At 50.4% G+C, this 18266-nt stretch overlaps 3 non-coding genes across 3 annotated transcripts; all 3 read left to right on the plus strand.

Annotated features, from left to right (window-relative positions):
• The first annotated feature begins 2845 nt into the window (after positions 1 to 2845).
• On the plus strand, positions 2846 to 2918 carry TRNAV-UAC (transfer RNA valine (anticodon UAC)). The gene has a single exon. It is a non-coding gene; the product is annotated as a tRNA-Val (tRNA).
• A 4141-nt stretch (positions 2919 to 7059) lies between these two features.
• Positions 7060 to 7141, plus strand: TRNAS-UGA (transfer RNA serine (anticodon UGA)). Its single transcript has one exon. It is a non-coding gene; the product is annotated as a tRNA-Ser (tRNA).
• A 7759-nt stretch (positions 7142 to 14900) lies between these two features.
• On the plus strand, positions 14901 to 14982 carry TRNAS-AGA (transfer RNA serine (anticodon AGA)). The gene has a single exon. It is a non-coding gene; the product is annotated as a tRNA-Ser (tRNA).
• The last annotated feature ends 3284 nt before the right edge of the window (positions 14983 to 18266 follow it).

The raw sequence follows: 18266 nt of genomic DNA on the forward strand, positions 1-18266 counted from the left end.
AGGTTGGTCTCTGGGATGAAGTTTGGGGGCTGGGGGGAGCAGAGGGAGAGGGGGCAGGCTGTGGGAAGGAGTTTGGGGGCAGGAGGGGGTATTTGGGGAGGTGGTGCAGACTCTGGGAGGGAATTTGGGGGCTGGGGGTGTGTGGGGAGGGGGTGCAGGCTCTGGAGGGAGTTTGGGGGTGTGGCGCTTACCTGGGGCTCCAAGACAGGGTGGGCCAGGGGGCCTCTGCACGCTGCTGCCCTCAGGCACCGCCCCCGCACCATATCACTGGCCGCAGGGGCACTCGGGGCAGGGGCAGCGCGCGGAGGCACATCCCCGCCCCACCCTGCCCTGTCCCAGGGCTGCAGGAAGGGGCTCGCAGTCACTGGAGCAAGCAGGCAGACCGCGCTGAACTCTGCTGTGTTGCCAGCGCCCCTGGGGGGGAGCGCCTGGGGAGGCAGGTGGGGCCAAGGGAGATACCCGGCCCCAAAACTGCTGGAGCCCCATAGGCCACATTGGGGAGGCTCACGGGCCACAGATGGCCTGTGGGCTGGGAATTTGAGACCCCTGATATAATTGGTTCAGCCTTGTAGTTTCCCAAGTGCGAAACTAAACTAGGGTTACCATTCATCCGGATTCCCCCGGACATGTCTGGCTTTTAGAGTTAAAAATAGCGTCCGGGGTGAATCTGTAAATGTCTGGACTCCCCCCCCCCCCCCATGCAGAGCGCGTGCTGCTGACAGGGCAGCCGGCCGGATTGTGCCACTTACAAGGGGCTCCGACAGCCAGAGAGAGCCCCTCCTCCTCTCCCCTGCAGCTGAGATCACTTACTCCCTCCCCCGCCCCCCTGTATTCGCAAATCACCAGCTGGCAGTTCGCACCGGCAGTCTGGAGCTCCTCCCGCTGCTCCTCCTCCCCGGCACGCTGGTCTGAGCAGCAGGGTAATTGGGCCAGGGGGTCAGAGAAGGGGCAGGGAGGTTCTGTAGGGGGCAGTCAAGAGACTGGGAACGGGGGGGTCGGGAGTTCAGGGGGGACTTTCTGGGGGGAGGGTGGATAAGGTTTTGGACCGTCATGGTACAGGTAGGGGGTAGGGTCCTGGGGGGGCAGTTAGGGTGGGGGGTCTCAGGAGGGGGCAGTTAGGGGACGAGGAACAGGGAGGCTTAGGTAGGGGTGGGGTTCTGGAGGGCAGTTAGGGGCAGGGGTCCCAGGAGGGGGCAGTCAGGGGACAAGGAGCAGGGGGAGGGTTAGGGGTTCTGAGGGGGGCGGGAAGTGGGAGGGAGTGGAAAGGGCAGGGGCGGAGCTAGGCCAGGATGGGGCGGGGCTAGGACAGGACGGGGGCGGGGCTCCCCCATCCTCTTTTTTGCTTGATGAAATATGGTAACCCTAACTAAACATCTCTTCAAATACAAGGAAGTGGAGATCAGTCAATGTTCTGAGTCATCCCACATAAAAGAACCATGTTGTAGTTCATGCTGGCCCCATCCTGTGCCCATCGCCTTTTCCTCCTCTCCCTTAAAAGTTTTGGTATTTTGCATAGAAACTTTCCTCCCTCAGAAGAGACCTGGGAACCAGGGCTGCCAGCCAAACAAACACCTTTAAGAGGAGGCTCCCTCTCCCTGTCAAAAAATGATCTCCCTCCTTCAGTTCAGTGACAGCGTGAATTGTTCCTTATCCCGGCAGAGCCAGAGGATTGAAAGCAGCAACATCAAACCCCTGTGTAGCTCGCAGGAATGAATATAAACACTCCCTGGTATCTGAGGAGATGTTTAGCTTTACCCTTGGTCACCTACAAGGCTAAAGGGAAAGGAGGTGGCACCAGATATAAAGAGTGAAACATGACACATCATAGTTATGCCCATAATGACTGCAAAATCTTTTTATATACTTCTTATTATCAGCAGTGTATTATTTTCTCTGGAGTCTAGACCTTGACTATACCTTTACCAAGAAGGTTGTATCTTGATAAAAGAATCGACTACCCGTGGTGAAGGCAATGGACTTGACACCCACTGGGTGTCCCTACACAGGTACAAGTACAAACAACATGGCTGCCTTTTAGCCATAGTTTTTAATCAGGCCAATAAATTGATACAAACCCCTGTTAAATCATTTCTCAGCCTGAGTCCTTCACCCACATTCCTTAGGGCATTGGACCACCACATGGACGTTTCATTTCCCTCCTCAATTTCACACACAGACTTTATTAATATGCCAAAATGCTGTGCTTATGAATATGTTTTGGTATGTGTTTGTAGATTTTCAGGGTGGGTAGAGGCTTATCCATGTGCTAAGGACAACTCCATAACAGTTGCTAAGAAACTGCTGCAGGAGTTTATTCCCCGATTCGGATTACCCCTTTCCATTAACAGTGACTGGGGAACTCACTTTATGGGCCAAGTCATGCAGCAAATTTGCAAGGCGCTAAGAATAACCCAGCACTTCCACTGCGCTCACCACCTGCAGAGTGCTGGGGTAGTGGAACGAATAAACGGAGTGCTTAAAAATAAAATTGCAAAGATCTGTGCAGAAACCGGCCTCAAATGGCCAACCTCTCTACCACTGGTCTTAATGCAGATGAAGAGCACCCCCGCCCAAAAACACGGTCTCTCTCCCCACAAAATTTTAATGGGAAGGCCAATGAGAATGCCCACAGCCCCTCCTGTGGCACCCGATTGTCTAGATACACAGCTCACAAATGAAAAGGTCTTAGCGTATTGTAAAAAGCTCATGAAATGTGTTAAGTCTTTACACGCACAGGTACAGTGTGCCTTTCCCACTCCGTTTATCTGGCCCGTAAAGTACTAGAATTGCTTGGTGGGCCTGGGGACCTGGAGCCTGTAACAACCCCTTTTCCCAAGCTATTAAAGGTTCCATTGTGTAGTGGTTATCACGTCTACTTTACAAGTAGACGGTCCTGGGTTCGTGCCCCAGTGGAACCACCACAGAGCTCCTTGATTATCTGGCCTGAAACTTTTCCCATTGCATGAGTTGGGCCAGCCTAATAGCTGCCCCCGTAGAACAGTTGGGGTGTAAAGAAGTTATTTGGTAGCTGGAGATGGGGAAGGAGAAGGTGGTGATTCCTATGGTGGATTGTGTTAAATGGTTGTGCTCTGCCCTCAAATCCCCACATGCCATACCCCTTTCATCTAAACCTATCTACTGTACAGGGTAGCCAATTTATTACTTGGCCTGCTAACCCCCAACTTTATGTAAACCTCCACCCTTCGACTGGACCTCCCTAATTCCAACCCAATACCTGAACTTAACTTACCTCCTTCCCCTAATCTCCAATATTTCAAGTCTGCAAGGCCAAATCCATTTGCTAGAAAATGAATATCGCAGTGAGGCCAAGGCATTTCAAACTGCCTACCGCGTGGGTACCTTATGCTCTTCCCATTATGTTTTGTGTTTTGCCTCCAAAGATATTGCCCAGGTCCCACCTAGTCTCTTAACTTCCACCGTTTTAAAAATATTAGCCAGTATAATACTTGCAATCAGCTGCTGTTTATTAATAGCGGTACTTTGCTGCTTATACAGGGCCTGCCGTTTGCCTACTACCACATCCAATCTCCACCCCAAGCTCTGCTTCTTCCTCTGGCTACCTCGGAACCAACTCTCTACTGTCCCTCAGAGGCCAAAATTAGTCATTTAAGTATTGTTTCCCCTAGTATCAACTCCCTCCCAATGGATTCCCCAGACTCTGTGATTCCCGAATTGGTTGATTTTCAGCCTGACCCCCCATACGTCCCTGACGCCCTTGGTTACACCCCTATGTACCCTTCAATAGCCAGGATAGTGATGCCACCACCATGGACGGGGCGCGAACCGCCAGCTGGGGGAGATTAACCCCCTGCCCCGCCCCTTCCACAAACCCTGCTGGAGCCCAGAGCCCCCCCCACCGCAGCACCCAGCTCCCGCCCCAGGCTAGTGCCCCAGCCCCATCGCGTCCTCAGCCTCCCTCCCAGCCCCAGAGTGGGCAGCGTGACCCCAGCTTCCCCAGCCCCGGAGCCCCAGGAGAGCAGGTTACGCGGCCCTGACTCGACCTGCCATTGACTCGCGTGGCTCTGCGCTCCGTCAGCCGGGGCTGGTCAGGCTGTGGATGTGACTCAGGCTTGGGCAGCATGGCCACGCTTCCCTGACGAGGCATGAGGCAGGCTAAGAGCTCTGCACAGCCTACAGAGAAGTGGGAGGGAAGCGTCTTCGAGCAGGGCAGAGGGCAGGGCTTCAGAGGGGAGGAGGCAGGGCTGACACTTCACTGAGGAGCTGCAGAGGGTGGGGCCACAGAGAGTGGCAGGGACTCATGGCGAGGGGGGGCGCAGCAGCCACAGTCTTCTATCTACTCCACCTCAGCCCCCGCCGCCAACTGGGAAGGGGCTGGTGCTGCCCCTGCTGGCCACAGCTTGTCACTTCTCTCTGGGAAACACTCTTTGTGTATTACCCCAATTGGCCACCAGGTATCACTGCTGCTCCAGGGCAGATGCGCTCTGTGCCCAGAATACCCCCATCTCCCGTTTCTTCCAGTACCGCATCCCTACAGCAGTTCCCTGGCCCCCAGTAGGAAAAATTCCAGTAATAAATAATTGGTTGAAACTTAATTCTGTCTATTTGTTAATTGGTGGGAGTGGCCCTGTGGCTGCAACCCTCATGACTACGGGTAACAGGACATGCGTATCCTTGAAGTGTTTTCAGCGTGAGGGCCAGAACATAAGAACGGTCAGACTGAGTCAGACCAAAGGTCCATCCAGCCCAGTGTCCTGTCTGCCGACAGTGGCCAATGCCAAGTGCCCCAGAGGGAGTGAACCTAACAGGTAATGATCGAGTGATCTCTCTCCTGCCATCCATCTCCATCCTCTGACAAACAGAGGATAGGGACACCATTCCTTACCCATCCTGGCTAAGAGCCATTAATGGACTTAACCTCCATGAATTTTTATCTAGTTCTCTTTTAAACCCTAATTTAAACCCTAGTCCTAGCCTCCACAACCTACTCAGGCAAGGAGTTCCACAGGTTGACTGTGCGCTGTGTGAAGAAGAACTTCCTTTTATTTGTTTTAAACCTGCTGCCCATTAATTTCATTTGGTGGCCCCTAGTTCTTATAGTAGGGAAACAAGTAAATAAATTTTCCTTATTCACTTTCTCCACACCACTCATGATTTTGTATACCTCTATCTTATCCCCCCTTAATCTCCTTTTTTCCAAGCTGAAAAGTCCTAGCCTCTTTAATCTCTCCTCATATGGGATCTGTTCCAAACCCCTAATCATTTTAGTTGCCCTTCTCTGAACCTTTTCTAATGCCAGTATATCTTTTTTGAGATGAGGAGACCACATCTGTACACAGTATTCAAGATGTGGGCGTCCCATAGACTTCTGTAAGGGCAATAAGATATTCTCCATCTTATTCTTCATCTCTTTTTTAATGATTCCTAACATCCTGTTTGCTTTTTTGCCTGCCGCTGCACTCTGCGTGGACGTCTTCAGAGAACTATCCATGATGACTCCAAGAATGTTGGCAACAATGATCTCTACATTCCCAATTCATATTAATAACATGACAGAAGCCTACAGAAAAGTCTTGTCCATTTCTCCCTTGCCGCTTCAGCAGGTTGAGGATTAAGCCCTAGCCCCCAGCATGGCTAGGTCGGCGTTGTCCCGGGCTCTGTGGGGGGAGAGCTCAGCTGAGAGAAGGGGCAGACTAGGGGAGTTTGTCTCTGATATATAAGGGCTTTGTCAGCAGGAAGATGTAGGTTACATGCTGGGGGTGACAGTGGGGTTTGAGCTGGGGCAGCAGCAGCGGGGGAGCAACTTGTGTGTTTGTGTGTGTCGGGGGGGGTCACTTGGTAAAAATGAACCTGACAAGCCCCTCCCTCTGCTGTAACAAAAGCCTCACATTTATCTCCTAAACTCCCTGCCATGAAAATCTCCACCTCTCCCCCGTGCTGAGAGACCCCCTCACTCCCATGGAGATTTGTAATTGTTCTAACTCTTCTTTGGCCTTGTCCAATTTCCCCAGAAAAATTATCAAGGACATTTCAAATGAGAAAAACAAAACAAAACAAATGAAAACCAGAGAAAACCCCCATCCCACACAGTTTGGGTCTGAATTTTTCTACTGATATTTGGAGACAATAAAACTCATCTCTCTGTTGGCCAGAAACCAAAGCTAGACCTCCCCAGCTGTATCTCTGACTTCTGCTACCGAACCACCAATGCTCTAACTCCTCTTGGGAGACATTTCTCTGCACAATACTGTGGCTATTCCAATTATTGACTCCAGGAAACATTTTCCTTAGCCTGGCTCCGTGTATCACTGGTTTCTCTAGCAAAGGTTAGTCCCTGGCCCCAGGGACGGTGCTACCATTAAGGCAAACTAGGCAGTTGCCTAGGGTGCCAAGATTTCGGGGCGCCAAAAAGCGGCACCCCCAATTTTTTTTTACAGCGTTCCTGGGCTGGGCTGCCGGCGGTGCGCTGACACATACAGCTCAGACTCTCTCTCAAAGCGCAGCGGCTGCTCCACTTCTCCTGCCTCCCAGGCTTGCGGCGCCAATCAGCTGTTTGGTGCCGCAAGCCTGGAAGGGGAGGAGAATTAGAGCGGGGGCGGCATGCTCGGGGCGGAGGTGGAGCAGAGGTGAGCTGGGGTGGGGAGCTGCCGCACAGCTCCTGCGGGGGGGAAGCTGCCACGGGGGTGGCACCTTAGGGCCGGGGGGGAACTGCCGTGGAGGGGCGCCTCAGGGGGGGGAGCAGGGAGCTGCTGCGGGGCTGGGTTGCGGGGCGCAAGGAGGAAGTTTTGCCTAGGGCACGAAATTTCCTTGCACTGGCCCTGCCTGGCCCTGTGGTCATCTACATTCACATCAAACTTCCAGTTCAGAATCATTTCCCATTCCCGCTCTGTGGGAGGGGAGACTTTTCAAAGCACTCTCTGTGCAACTGCACATGGCTAAGCAAAGAGAACAAACCATAAATCCCCCCTGTGCTTTAGGAGCCAGGTTTACTGTGTGAATTCTGGATTTCAGATGACTTCACGCCTGGGCATTGTGATTATTTACCAGTTTCTGTGGCATTGGTACAGCATTGGGCTCCCAGCTGTGATGGCCAAATGGTTAAGGCATTGGAGTTGAAATCTAATAGGGTTCCCCTGCGCAGGTTCAAATCCTGCTCACAGCGAGGCCTGTGTTTTAGCCAGTCTCTAACCCAGGCAATACCTCTGTAAAACCCCCTGAGACACTCTCAATTCTCTCCCCACCCCAAATAAATCCTCTTCTGCTCCTTCCATAGAGATCCCTGGGACACCACCTCACACTGTGTCCCCGAAGTGTCAGGCAAACTCTCAGCACCTGAAGCCTCTGCCACTCACCTAGTGCCCCATAGATCACGCACAGCCCTGGCTGCTGCTCCTCTCTATAGAGTGTGAAAGGAGTCAAGTCAATACAGCCAGAGGGGCCGACTCCATGGGTGTTATGGGGCTGCAGCACCAACAGAAAAAAAAATAGGTGCCCAGCACCCACTGGCAGCCAGCTCCGCCCCTGCACGTCCCACCTGCTAGCAGGCCTGGCTGACAAGCTCCTCCTCTTCTCCCTCAGCACCTCCAGCCTGCCAGTGATCAGGTGTGCGGGAGGAGTGGGGAGAGGAAGAGACTGGACAGGGGTGGGGGTTTGGAGTCAGGGCCTGAGGTGGAGCAGGGGTCAAGCAACCCCTGGGAACTCTCAAAGTCAGCACCTCTGAGTGCAGACGCCTTCCCTGAGTCTGAGCTACCAGGATCCCAGCCGCAGAGCAGGCGCCACAAGTCTCAGCCTCCCTGTCCCACACATGGCTCTGGGCACCACCAGAAATCGTTTGGCTCCTGGCACACAAGGCAACTTAAAAGCTGAGTCCCTGGACAGCAGCTCAAACCCTGGCCCCTCCCATTAAGAGCCCGATGGCTCTACGGACTGAGCTAGTCCGGCTTCCTAAGAGCCTCCACCCCTCCTCTTTTTCTCCACGGCCACTGCCAATTCCTCCTCCTCTTCCTCCCTCCTGCGCCTCAGGGTCACTAAATCTCCACACCTAGACAGCCGGCCCGTCTGCTGCACCCCAATCCCCCATGCCTGAGCCTCCCTGCCAAAGCCCTGCACCTGGCTCCATAGAATTAAGTCTCACATCTCACTGGGAACTCGACTTCTTGTGCCCAGAGAGCAGGGCCGGCTCCAGGCACCAGCTTACCAAGCAGGTGCTTGGGGCGACAACATCGGAGAGGGACGGCAAGTCTATCTGTTCGGCAGCAATTCGGCGGACGGTCCCTCACTCCCGATTGGAGCCAAGGACCTCCCACCGAATTGCCGCTGCAGATCGTGATTGCGATCGCGGCTCTTTTTTTGTTTGTTTGGCTGCTTGGGGTGGCCAAAACCCTGGAGCTGGCCCTGCCAGAGAGTCTCGGCCCCCTCAGTAGATGACCCGAAAACACAGTGTCCGTCTTTTCCAAAGAAGTGCTTGGAGAGGCTTTTCTCAAGTGGCTTTTGACCATGTGGCCTAATGGATAAGGTGTCCGAATTCAGCTCAGGCCATTGAGGGCAAGAGTCCTTTTGCAGCTGTGCTTGTGCAGTTTTCCCTTGGTGCTGAAAGTCCAGCTCCCTTCAGCGCTGAGAACCTCTTCTTGGATGCTCAGGCCAATGCTCTGGCTTCAACTAGAGCCCCAGGAAGGAGTTGGAGGTTGGGAATCACAAAGGCTGGGGCGTAAGCCCCACATGCTTCCAGTCTAGCCTTTGCCATTCCTGACTTGCCAAAGAAAATGGGCGGCTGCCCGGGCTAGTGTGTGGAGCAGTTTCCCTCTTCCAAATGTGCGCCTGTCCCTGTGCTTGAGGGGGCTTCCTAAATAGCGCCTTGGGAGCCTGGGTGTTTCTCTGCTTCTCGCCAGCTGAGGAAAAGCCTCTTGGGGTAAAATCTCCTGCGCACTGGAAAAGTGAGCACCATGAGTGGGAACGGTAAGAGGCCCCACTGGGGGGGCTGGCCCTGCTTTCCTACTGTCTTCTGATGTTGGCCATAGAGCATTAGCAGCTGCCCCACATGCTGGTCTGCGGGTGGCCTTCAGTGGGTGTTTGGCATGGCAGGGAGCAGCCTGGCTGGGGGTCTTGTTACCTGTCTGCTGGCACACATAGGCATGGTCCTCCCCTCGTCTTGCCTCGCCCTCAGTTGCTCTGTGGCTTATAAACCTTCCCTTGGAGCTGTCAGCACCAGCTGCCTCTGCTCTAGGTGCCCAGAGGAGGAAAGGTGTGCTGGGCTCCAGCCTGGGATTCTTCCTCCCTCCTGCCTATCACTCACACTCCTTTCTTCAAGTGCCATGTGGACAAGAGGAAAAGTGTGGCAGGAAACACAAGGGCCAAACTTGTGGGCATCAGGTGAAGCAGCAAGAATCTCAATCACAGGCAGCCATAGCCACTTCTAGACCCCAATCCATTGCAGCCATCCCAACCAAAGACCTGGCTCCAGTGGGCAGGCATCACCCAGCACAAGGTAAACAACTCACTCTTATACAGCTATAGACAGGAAAACACTTTGAGCACCAGGTCTCTACCACAAGGTCCCATTGAGATTTGAACTCAGATTGCAGGATTCAGAGACCTGAGTGCTGACCATTACACCATGGGACCAGTTTGGGCTACTTTTTCTGGACATCAATGACCCTCACAGGGCTGGCTTGTGTACGGGGACTGTTGGCCCTTTACTGAAACTTAGTGGGGTTTTTTGGTTGGCTAGTTCCCAGTACCAATAGAAGGGGGAAGGGCCAATGGGAAATCAGGACCCTGAGACTGACAGTCCCCAGGGGCAATGGTCACCAACTGGTAGGGAACAAGTGAGAATTTGTTGATGGAGAAAAATTCCTGGTGAAAATTGGCAAAGCTGTGGAGATTTCGAAAAGTGCCAGTGAATTTACACATGAAGATAGAAACAGAGAGACAAACACAGACAGAGAAAGAGAAAATCACACACTGCACAGGCCCACACAGACATAAACAACCCCCCCCCCACACACACACACACAGAGCAATATACACATAAAGGGAAAGCCACAGAAAACATAGAAAGAAGAAATCCACACCAAAAATACAGCAAAAGCACAAAAACCACATACCAAAAGAATACTAAGAAGTGCCACCGGACTCCTTGTTGTTTTTAAGCAAAAAATGATATTCATGCAAAAATCATAAATGCACGCACACAAAGCTATGCAAGGCATCCACCAAAATCACACAGGACCCACATGCACATCAACACGACAGACAAAAAACACACCAACATACAGAAAGCCAGACAGGGTTTGAGTCTCACAGCAAAGAGGGTGGCACAAAGGTGAGAGCAAAGATTGAGGGGGAGTCGGGGGATGAAGAATCACACGATGGGCCGTGCTCTGGGCTCTGCTTGACCCCTCCTGACACATGTGGCTGGTGGAGACCAGAGCCTGGTCGATCTGTGGAGTCTGCCCTGCTCTCTGTAAAGAAAGGGGACCTCAGTTTCTTCTGAGCTGCAATTGTATTTTCTGCAGGACAAAATGATTGGCAGAAACCATTTGCTTAAAGAAAATGAGTGCTCCAAGTGAGGTTTGAACTTACAACCTCAGCATTACTCCACACAACACTGTTCTATATATATTATGTACTATGCACTAACCCATTGCACCACTAATCCACACTGAGGGGATTGTCTCCTTGTTTTAGGGATGGATTAGGGAGTGAGGGGGTTGGATTAGCTAAAACAAATCCATATTAAAGGCTGCAGGATGGCAACAGCAGAGGTGGGGAGCCTCCCTCCATGTGATAGAGCTGGGTCCCCACTTCTGCTGCTGAGGGGAACGTTGGTGCTTTGAGCCCACCTGGTGCTGGAATGTCTCATGGGTGAGATTAACGAGACTCAAGAGAAGGGAAGGGAAGTCTTTTCTATTCCTGCCCAGCTCCATTGGTCTTCTGTGGCCCTTTCGATTCTCTGCTCCCCTGCTGGGGAGATGCAGAGACAAGCCCCCATCTGGGTGAGTCACCGAGAGGCTGTGTGCAGTGCAGTGTGTGGGGGGTAGGAGTCCGGGTAGGGGTAGCGTTGGTTGGGCTCAAGACAGGGCCGGCTCCAGGGTTTTTGCTGCCCCAAGCAGAAAAGGGAAAAAAAAAGCCGCTATTGTGATCTGCGGCATTTCAGCAGCAGCTCCACCGCGCCGCTTCATTCTTTGGCAGCAATTCAGCAGCAGGTCCTTCCCTCAGAGAGGGAGTGAAGGACTTGCCTCCAAATTGCTACCAAAGAGCCGGACGTGCCGCCCCTCTCCGTTGGCCGCCCCAAGCATCTGCTTGCTGGGCTGGTACCTGGAGCCAGCCCTGGCTCAAGGGGAAAAGGTTCTGTATAACAGTGTGTGGGGGAGCGGGAGGGTGTGTTTCTTAGGATAGAAATGATGGAAAACACAGGGGTAGTGACAGTGAAGCCCCGTGTCTGAGTGTTATGACCCTGTGTAGTGCTGCCATTCACCTTCCCCTCCTATGGTCCCATCTTTCATTGAATCCAACATTTTTTCACCTGTCATCACCACAGAGGTGTCCCACATGCCTCAAATACAGAGTGTCCCTCCTAGAGACGCCGAGGACTGGAACTGATTTCAGCTGCTGGACAGCTCTGCTCGGTTTTTATACATTTGCATAGGAAAATGCTGAACATTTAAATTCATTTCAAGGCCCCCCCCCCCCTTCAGCGGACTCCTGAACACACTGGAGATGGGTCTGGAAATTGATTTTCATTCGAAAAAGGTTTTAAAGGGAATCACTTGGATTTGAACTAGTAACCCATTGCCATGCAGGGAAATAGTCACCCACTGAGTTATTTCTTTCAACAAAGAATGTCATTACAGCCCAGAGCAAGAATAGTTCTTAACCTGGGGGTTAGTAAACTTTATCTCTATACAAAGCCCACAGCTTACAAACTCCCCACCCCCGCTCTGTGTCACCAGAGCACAACAACTCTCCTTGGCACACACACGGCTCCCCAGCTCCGTGCCCGTCAGCCTCTTCAGCATTGCTCCAATCCCTGAAAGGGACAGGGCACCGGTAACTAGAACCCCTTCATCCCCATAGAATTAATGCCAAATAATTCCATTTCGACCAGAAACGCAGAGCTCCTCTGAGCGTCAGCCCTGTCCCGGTGTAGCTCCCCAGCAGTGAGTGTGGCCTATAATGCAGAGGTGACATTTTTATAGTTTGAACATCTGTGGTTCTCTGGTAGAATTATTGTCTCTCATAGGGCAGACCTGGTTTTCATTCATGGCCAGTGAAGAGCTGAGTATTATTGTCCAATGTAGAAGTTACAGAATTTAAACTAGGAAGAAGGGTCAATTTTCCCATCATTTCACCCCTTTACATCCGAACAGGATGACTTTCTGAATGACCCATCCTCGTTCAACCAGAAGATGTTAGGGGGATGTATGGGTCACTGGGGGAATTCTCTGGGCTCTGTTACGAATCGGGTCAGAGAGGATGTGGATAGTGATCTAGTCTGGCTGTAAAATCTAAGAACCAATGCCAAATACGGTGTTAAATTAATCCTCAATATGGCTGTTCCCCATCCAGACCCCAGCAAAGGGCTCTCCAAGGAAGGGGGCTGGTCAGGAAGGAAAGAAGGAAGATGTCCTCCTCTCCCTGGAGGAATTGGGCTCTGTGCTTTGGACAGGAAGGAGGGAAGGAAATGGCCACACGATGGCACCAGAACCGGAACGATGGCACTAAGAAATGAAACACAACAGGCTGCTTCTGTGCACATTGATCTGGACAGTGAAGGACCCTGACTCCTGTATCATGAAAAGCCAAAATGCCATTTCTTTCTACAGCAGGGAAGACCAGGAGAAAAGAACTGCAATAACTGCTGCCTGGTTACTTGTGAATTCTTTTATATTATAAAGAAAATTCGTCTGAACTTGAGCTGCCTGTTATTAAAAGCTGGTTCCCCAGTTCAGTTCCAACGGCTCTGCTAGAAACACCCCCAGGTCCCTGCTCACCCCAGCGGGAGCAAAAGAGAAACCCCCAGTGGGTGCTGCCCTTAGCTCCAGGCTGCTGTCACGGGGGTGGGGGAGGGGACTGATTGTTCGGTGCTGAGGAGGAAGCTAGTATAGGCCTCTGGTGTCTGCTCTTAGGATCTCCCCAGCACAGTCTGTCCTCTCGCCTCCGCTGCGGCCCCCTCCACGCTCTAGAGTCAAACCTGCAGAGCCCCCAGGGGACAGAGGCTGGGGCAGGGCAGCAGCCTGGATTGGGCTGGGAAGATGCTGGGAGGTCTCGTTCCCCCACAACTGGCCTGGCTCCCTTCTCAACAGCAAACCAATCAATTCCACCCCCCTCCCCGGAAACATCAGCCTGGAGCTAAGGGCAGCACGGGACGATTCCCTTTAGTTCCCACTGAGGCATGAGGGAACCCAGGGCATTTCTGACCTGGGGAAACCAGCCGTTAATAACAGGCAGTTCAAGTTGCAGCTGAGTGTTTTTAACATTTTTTACAACACTAAATATCCCTTGAATCCTAGTGTCACCATCCATTAAATTGCTTCAGCCTTGTAGTTTCCCGAGTGCAAAACTAAACATTTCTTCAAATACAAAGGAGTGGAGATCAGTCAATGTTCAGAGTCAGCCCACATAAAAGAACCATGTTGTGGTTCATGGTCGTCCCATCATGTGCCCATTGCCTTTCCCTCCTCTCCCTTAAAAGTTTTGGTATTTTGCATAGAAACTTTCTTCCCTCAAGAGAGACCTGGAAACCAGGGCTGCCAGCCAAATAAACACTTTTAAGAGGAGGTGTCCCTCTCCCTGTCAAAAAATGATCTCCGTCTTTCAGTTCAGTGGCAGCCTGAATTGTTCCTTATCCCGGCAGAGCCGGAGGATTGAAAGCAGCAACATCAAACCCCTGTGTAGCTCGCAGGAATGAACACAAACACTCCCTGGTATCTGAGGAGATGTTTAGTTTTACCCTTGGTCACCTACAAGGCCAAAGGGAAAGGAGGTGGCGCCAGATATAGAGTAAAACACGACACATCATAGTTATGCCCATAGTGGCTGCAAAATCTTTGTATATGCTTCTTCTTATCAGCAGTGTATTTTCTCTGGACTCTAGACTTTGACTATACCTTGGCCAAGAAATTTGTACCTTGATAAAATAATCGACTGCCCCTGGTGAAGGCAATGGACTTGACACCCACCGGGGTGTCCCTACACAGGTACAAATACTAACAACAATGGCTGCCTTTTAGCCATAGTTTTTAATCAGGCCAATAAATTGATACAAATCCCTGTTAAATCGTTTCTCAGCCTGAGCCCTTCACCCACATTCCTTAGGGCATTGGGCCACCATGTGGACGTTTCATTTCCCTCCTCAATTTCACAGAGAGACAATTTCTTCTGCACAGATCCAGGAACAGCAAAATCTTCCTGTGTCTCTGGTCTGAGCCAGGGCGTTCGATTCCAGTGAACCTTCTCTCCTGCAATGGCGATGGTCAGACAGAGGGGATGTGGTACCTGCATCCCTGACAGGGAGATATTGGCTTGGCTCTTTCTTCGTGCTTCTGTTGTTAGTCCATGAAACATCAAGGGTGGAATGCAAGGCTGAGTTCATGCACCAACCCCCTGAAATATTTCAGTGCCCCAGAGAAATCCTGCCCCCTACTATTGGGATATGGGCTGGAGAGTTGAATGGGAAAGGGTCTGTCTGAATTGTCAGAGTGGGGAATGAAGAACGATCTACAGCAATGTCGTTAACTCAAACACACTCTCATCCTGCTCCAGCCGGAAGGGAATGGGCAGGAATTCTCGCTGTTCACCAAGGAGTCACTTACACTGATGAGCAGCCATGAGTGTGCTGGGGAAGCTGGTCTGAGCAAACAATCTGAAGTGACAATTCAGTGAGAACAGAATCATCATGTAAGAAAACAAACATACATCAAGTAGTCGTGGCTGAGTGGTTAAGGTGATGGACTAGAAATCCATTGGGGTTTCCCTGTGCAGGTTCAAATCCTGCTAACTATGGAAACATAAAACTGTTATTATTGCTGTGATCTTAGTGCCTGAGCATCCACAGTGCGAACTGGAGCCAGATCTAGTTTCACTCTGTCTACACTTAAACCGCTGCTGTGACACTGCTATAGCACTTTGGAGTAGACAGTGACTGGAGGGGTTTTCCCATCCCTGTAATAGCTGCATTGACAGAACAATTCTTCCTTTTATTTAGCACTATCTAAGCATGTCTTAGGTCACCTTAACTATACTGGTTTGGCGGGGATGCGTGTGGATTTTTCACACCCTGAGAGACGTCGCTCTGCCAGTTAAGTGCCCAGCGTCCACCAGCCCTTAGAGCCCTCTTGGTATTTCAATGCAGACACTGACCTGTGCGAGGAAAACATCAGCTCACAAACACAGAGACTGAATTCCCCACATTTAGTTTCTCTGCACTTTCCAGAATGTCACAAAATTCAATTCATTCTTGCTAGGACAGAGAAAAAATAAGTGACACTAAGTTTTAGGCTTGGTTAAATAAAATTAAGTGTTTAATTAATATAGAAAAACTATGTCCGGATTCCTCTAAACACCACCATAATGTGAAATAAGACCAGAGACAAATCTTGTCAGTGACGACTAATTTCGCAAATGATCTTCCCGTTATGAATTTCCACGCCGGCCCCATTGGAGGTCTGGGCACCTCCAGTGTCACTGCTCTGCATTCCCCTTCCCCTTAGAATTGTTCTCGGCCATTCCCAAATGTGGAACATTGGGCAGTTCAGAATGTGACTAGTGACCCCGGCTCCTTCCTCTACATTGCTCCACAGCAGCTTCTCCCCCTGCAGAGTCACCCCAGCACTGCAGTGCAGCCGCCCAGGGTTCAGCAGGGCCCTGGCAAGGACAGTGGGTGCAGCTAACAGCCCGGTGTGCCTGGCAGTGAGGCAGGGGCAGCCCGAGGCTGGAAGCTTTGAGTCAGCTGTAAAGAAGCAACACCCCCCACAAGTACAGAGATTGAATTCCCCAATGTTAACATCATGACACCCTGTACAAAGCCACACGTCAGTTGTGTTTTCATAGGGAGATGCAAAAATCAGGTGACATTATCTGATTAAAATATGACCATATAGATCATGATTGCAACCACTGTTATATATTTGCAACAAATCTTGTACAAAATGTGGCATGTAAAATGTCTATGAAAAGATTATGATTTGCTGAATATGATTATGCTATTTGTATGCATGTATCATTTTTGTATTTGAAGTTATGAGCATTGGCTCCATACCTGTATTTCAAATATGTTTGCTCCTGAGGTAACACCCACAAGTTAGTTAGCCAGTGAGTGGCCCATCAAAAGGTGACTTAGCTCACAATGGACCATGGGAGATGCCCATCTACACTGAACGGACTTTTCTGTGAACGTTCCATCTGAAGTGTCCTGCAAAGTATCAACCCTGCAATGACTGAGCAAAATCAGGAATGGACTGGGACTTGCCCATGTGATTCCAAGCTCCCATCTTTCACCTGTGATTTTCCATTGGTTGTGCTGAGGACTTTGAAACATGGGTTTCCCTCCACATGCCAGAAGCTATAAGAGGCCCCAGAAATATCTCCACTGTGCTTCTATCCTGCCCCAGCCTCTTTCCTGCTCAAACCTCTGGAAAAAGAAGAACAGGAGTACTTGTGGCACCTTAGAGCATAAGCTTTCGTGGACTACAGCCCACTTCTTCGGATGCATATAGAATGGAACATATATTGAGGAGATATATATACACACATACAGAGAGCATAAACAGGTGGGAGTTGTCTTACCAACTCTGAGAGGCCAATTAATTAAGAGAAAAAAAAAAAAACTTTTGAAGTGATAATCAAGATAGCCCAGTACAGACAGTTTGATAAGAAGTGTGAGCATACTTACAAGGGGAGATAGAATCAATGTTTGTAATGGCTCAGCCATTCCTAGTCCTTATTCAAACCGGAGTTGATTGTGTCTAGTTTGCATATCAATTCTAGCTCAGCAGTCTCTCGTTGGAGTCTGTTTTTGAAGTTTTTCTGTTGTAATATAGCCACCCGCAGGTCTGTCACTGAATGACCAGACAGGTTAAAGTGTTCTCCCACTGGTTTTTGAGTATTTTGATTCCTGATGTCAGATTTGTGTCCATTAATTCTTTTGCGTAGAGACTGTCCGGTTTGGCCAATGTACATGGCAGAGGGGCATTGCTGGCACATGATGGCATATATCACATTGGTAGATGGGAGCCTCTAACCAAGGGACTGAGGACCTTCCAGTGATTTGGAAGCAGCCAAAGACTTATCAAGCCAGCAGCTTATTCCATCACTGCTATAAGCCTGAACCAAGAACTTTGCAATTATTGTATTTGATTCCTTTAACCACTTTTAATTCTCACCTTTCTTTTTATAAATAAACCTTTAGAATTTAGATACTAAAGGATTGGCATCAATGTGATTTTTGGTAAATATCCAAGTTATATATTGACCTGGGTGGGTGCCTGGTCCTGTGGGATCAGAAGAACCTCTTATTTGAAGAGATTGGTTTTAAAGAACCACTCATTTCTAAGTCTAGTGTTTTTGGAGGTAATACAAGGACTGGAATGCCCAAGGAAACTGCTTTTCTGACTTCTTGTTAGCCGGTGTGGTGAAGCAGAAGTTTCCTTTTGTTGCTGGTTTGGTATATCCTATGGGGGATTAGACACCAGCCTCGGGGTGTATCTGCCCCATTTCTCAGCAGTTTGTCCTGAATTTGGCTCTCTCAGCTGTGGCTCACTGAGGCATGGTTACAGGCACTCAGCTCTCTTCACTGTGCAGTGATCTGAGAAGATTGCCAGTGGAAGGACAGATGGTGATGGACACACAGACACATGGCTAGGGCACCTGGTGAGGGAGAACTTTCTTATCTCTGTGTGAGGCAGGTTGAAGGGGAAAGGATGGACATTACTCATCTAATCGTAACCACCTTGAGACACTGAAGGGAGTAGAGCGAGGGGTTGTTACTAGCAGGAATCCAGCCAAATGGGCAGGAGTTAAATATAAAGAAAAGAGTCATGTGGAGAACAGGGTTTGCTCTCAGGGCCTTGGAGAGAAAATAAATCTGCCACTTTCTCCCTATGGACTCAATTTGCTTTTCTTGTTCCTTTCCCTTATAGTGAAGATACAGAGAATGGAAAATGGTTAAACTTCTCCTGAGGGAATGAATCACTTGGCTTGGTTTCCTCTCACCATTGCCAGTGCAGACAGGAGGGACATGGGTTGTTTTAAATGAGTCATGGACAGTGGATATTTTCATTGTTTTCTTT

The sequence above is a fragment of the Malaclemys terrapin genome, chromosome 15 (assembly GCF_027887155.1).
Source record: "Malaclemys terrapin pileata isolate rMalTer1 chromosome 15, rMalTer1.hap1, whole genome shotgun sequence".
NCBI lineage: Eukaryota > Metazoa > Chordata > Testudines > Emydidae > Malaclemys > Malaclemys terrapin.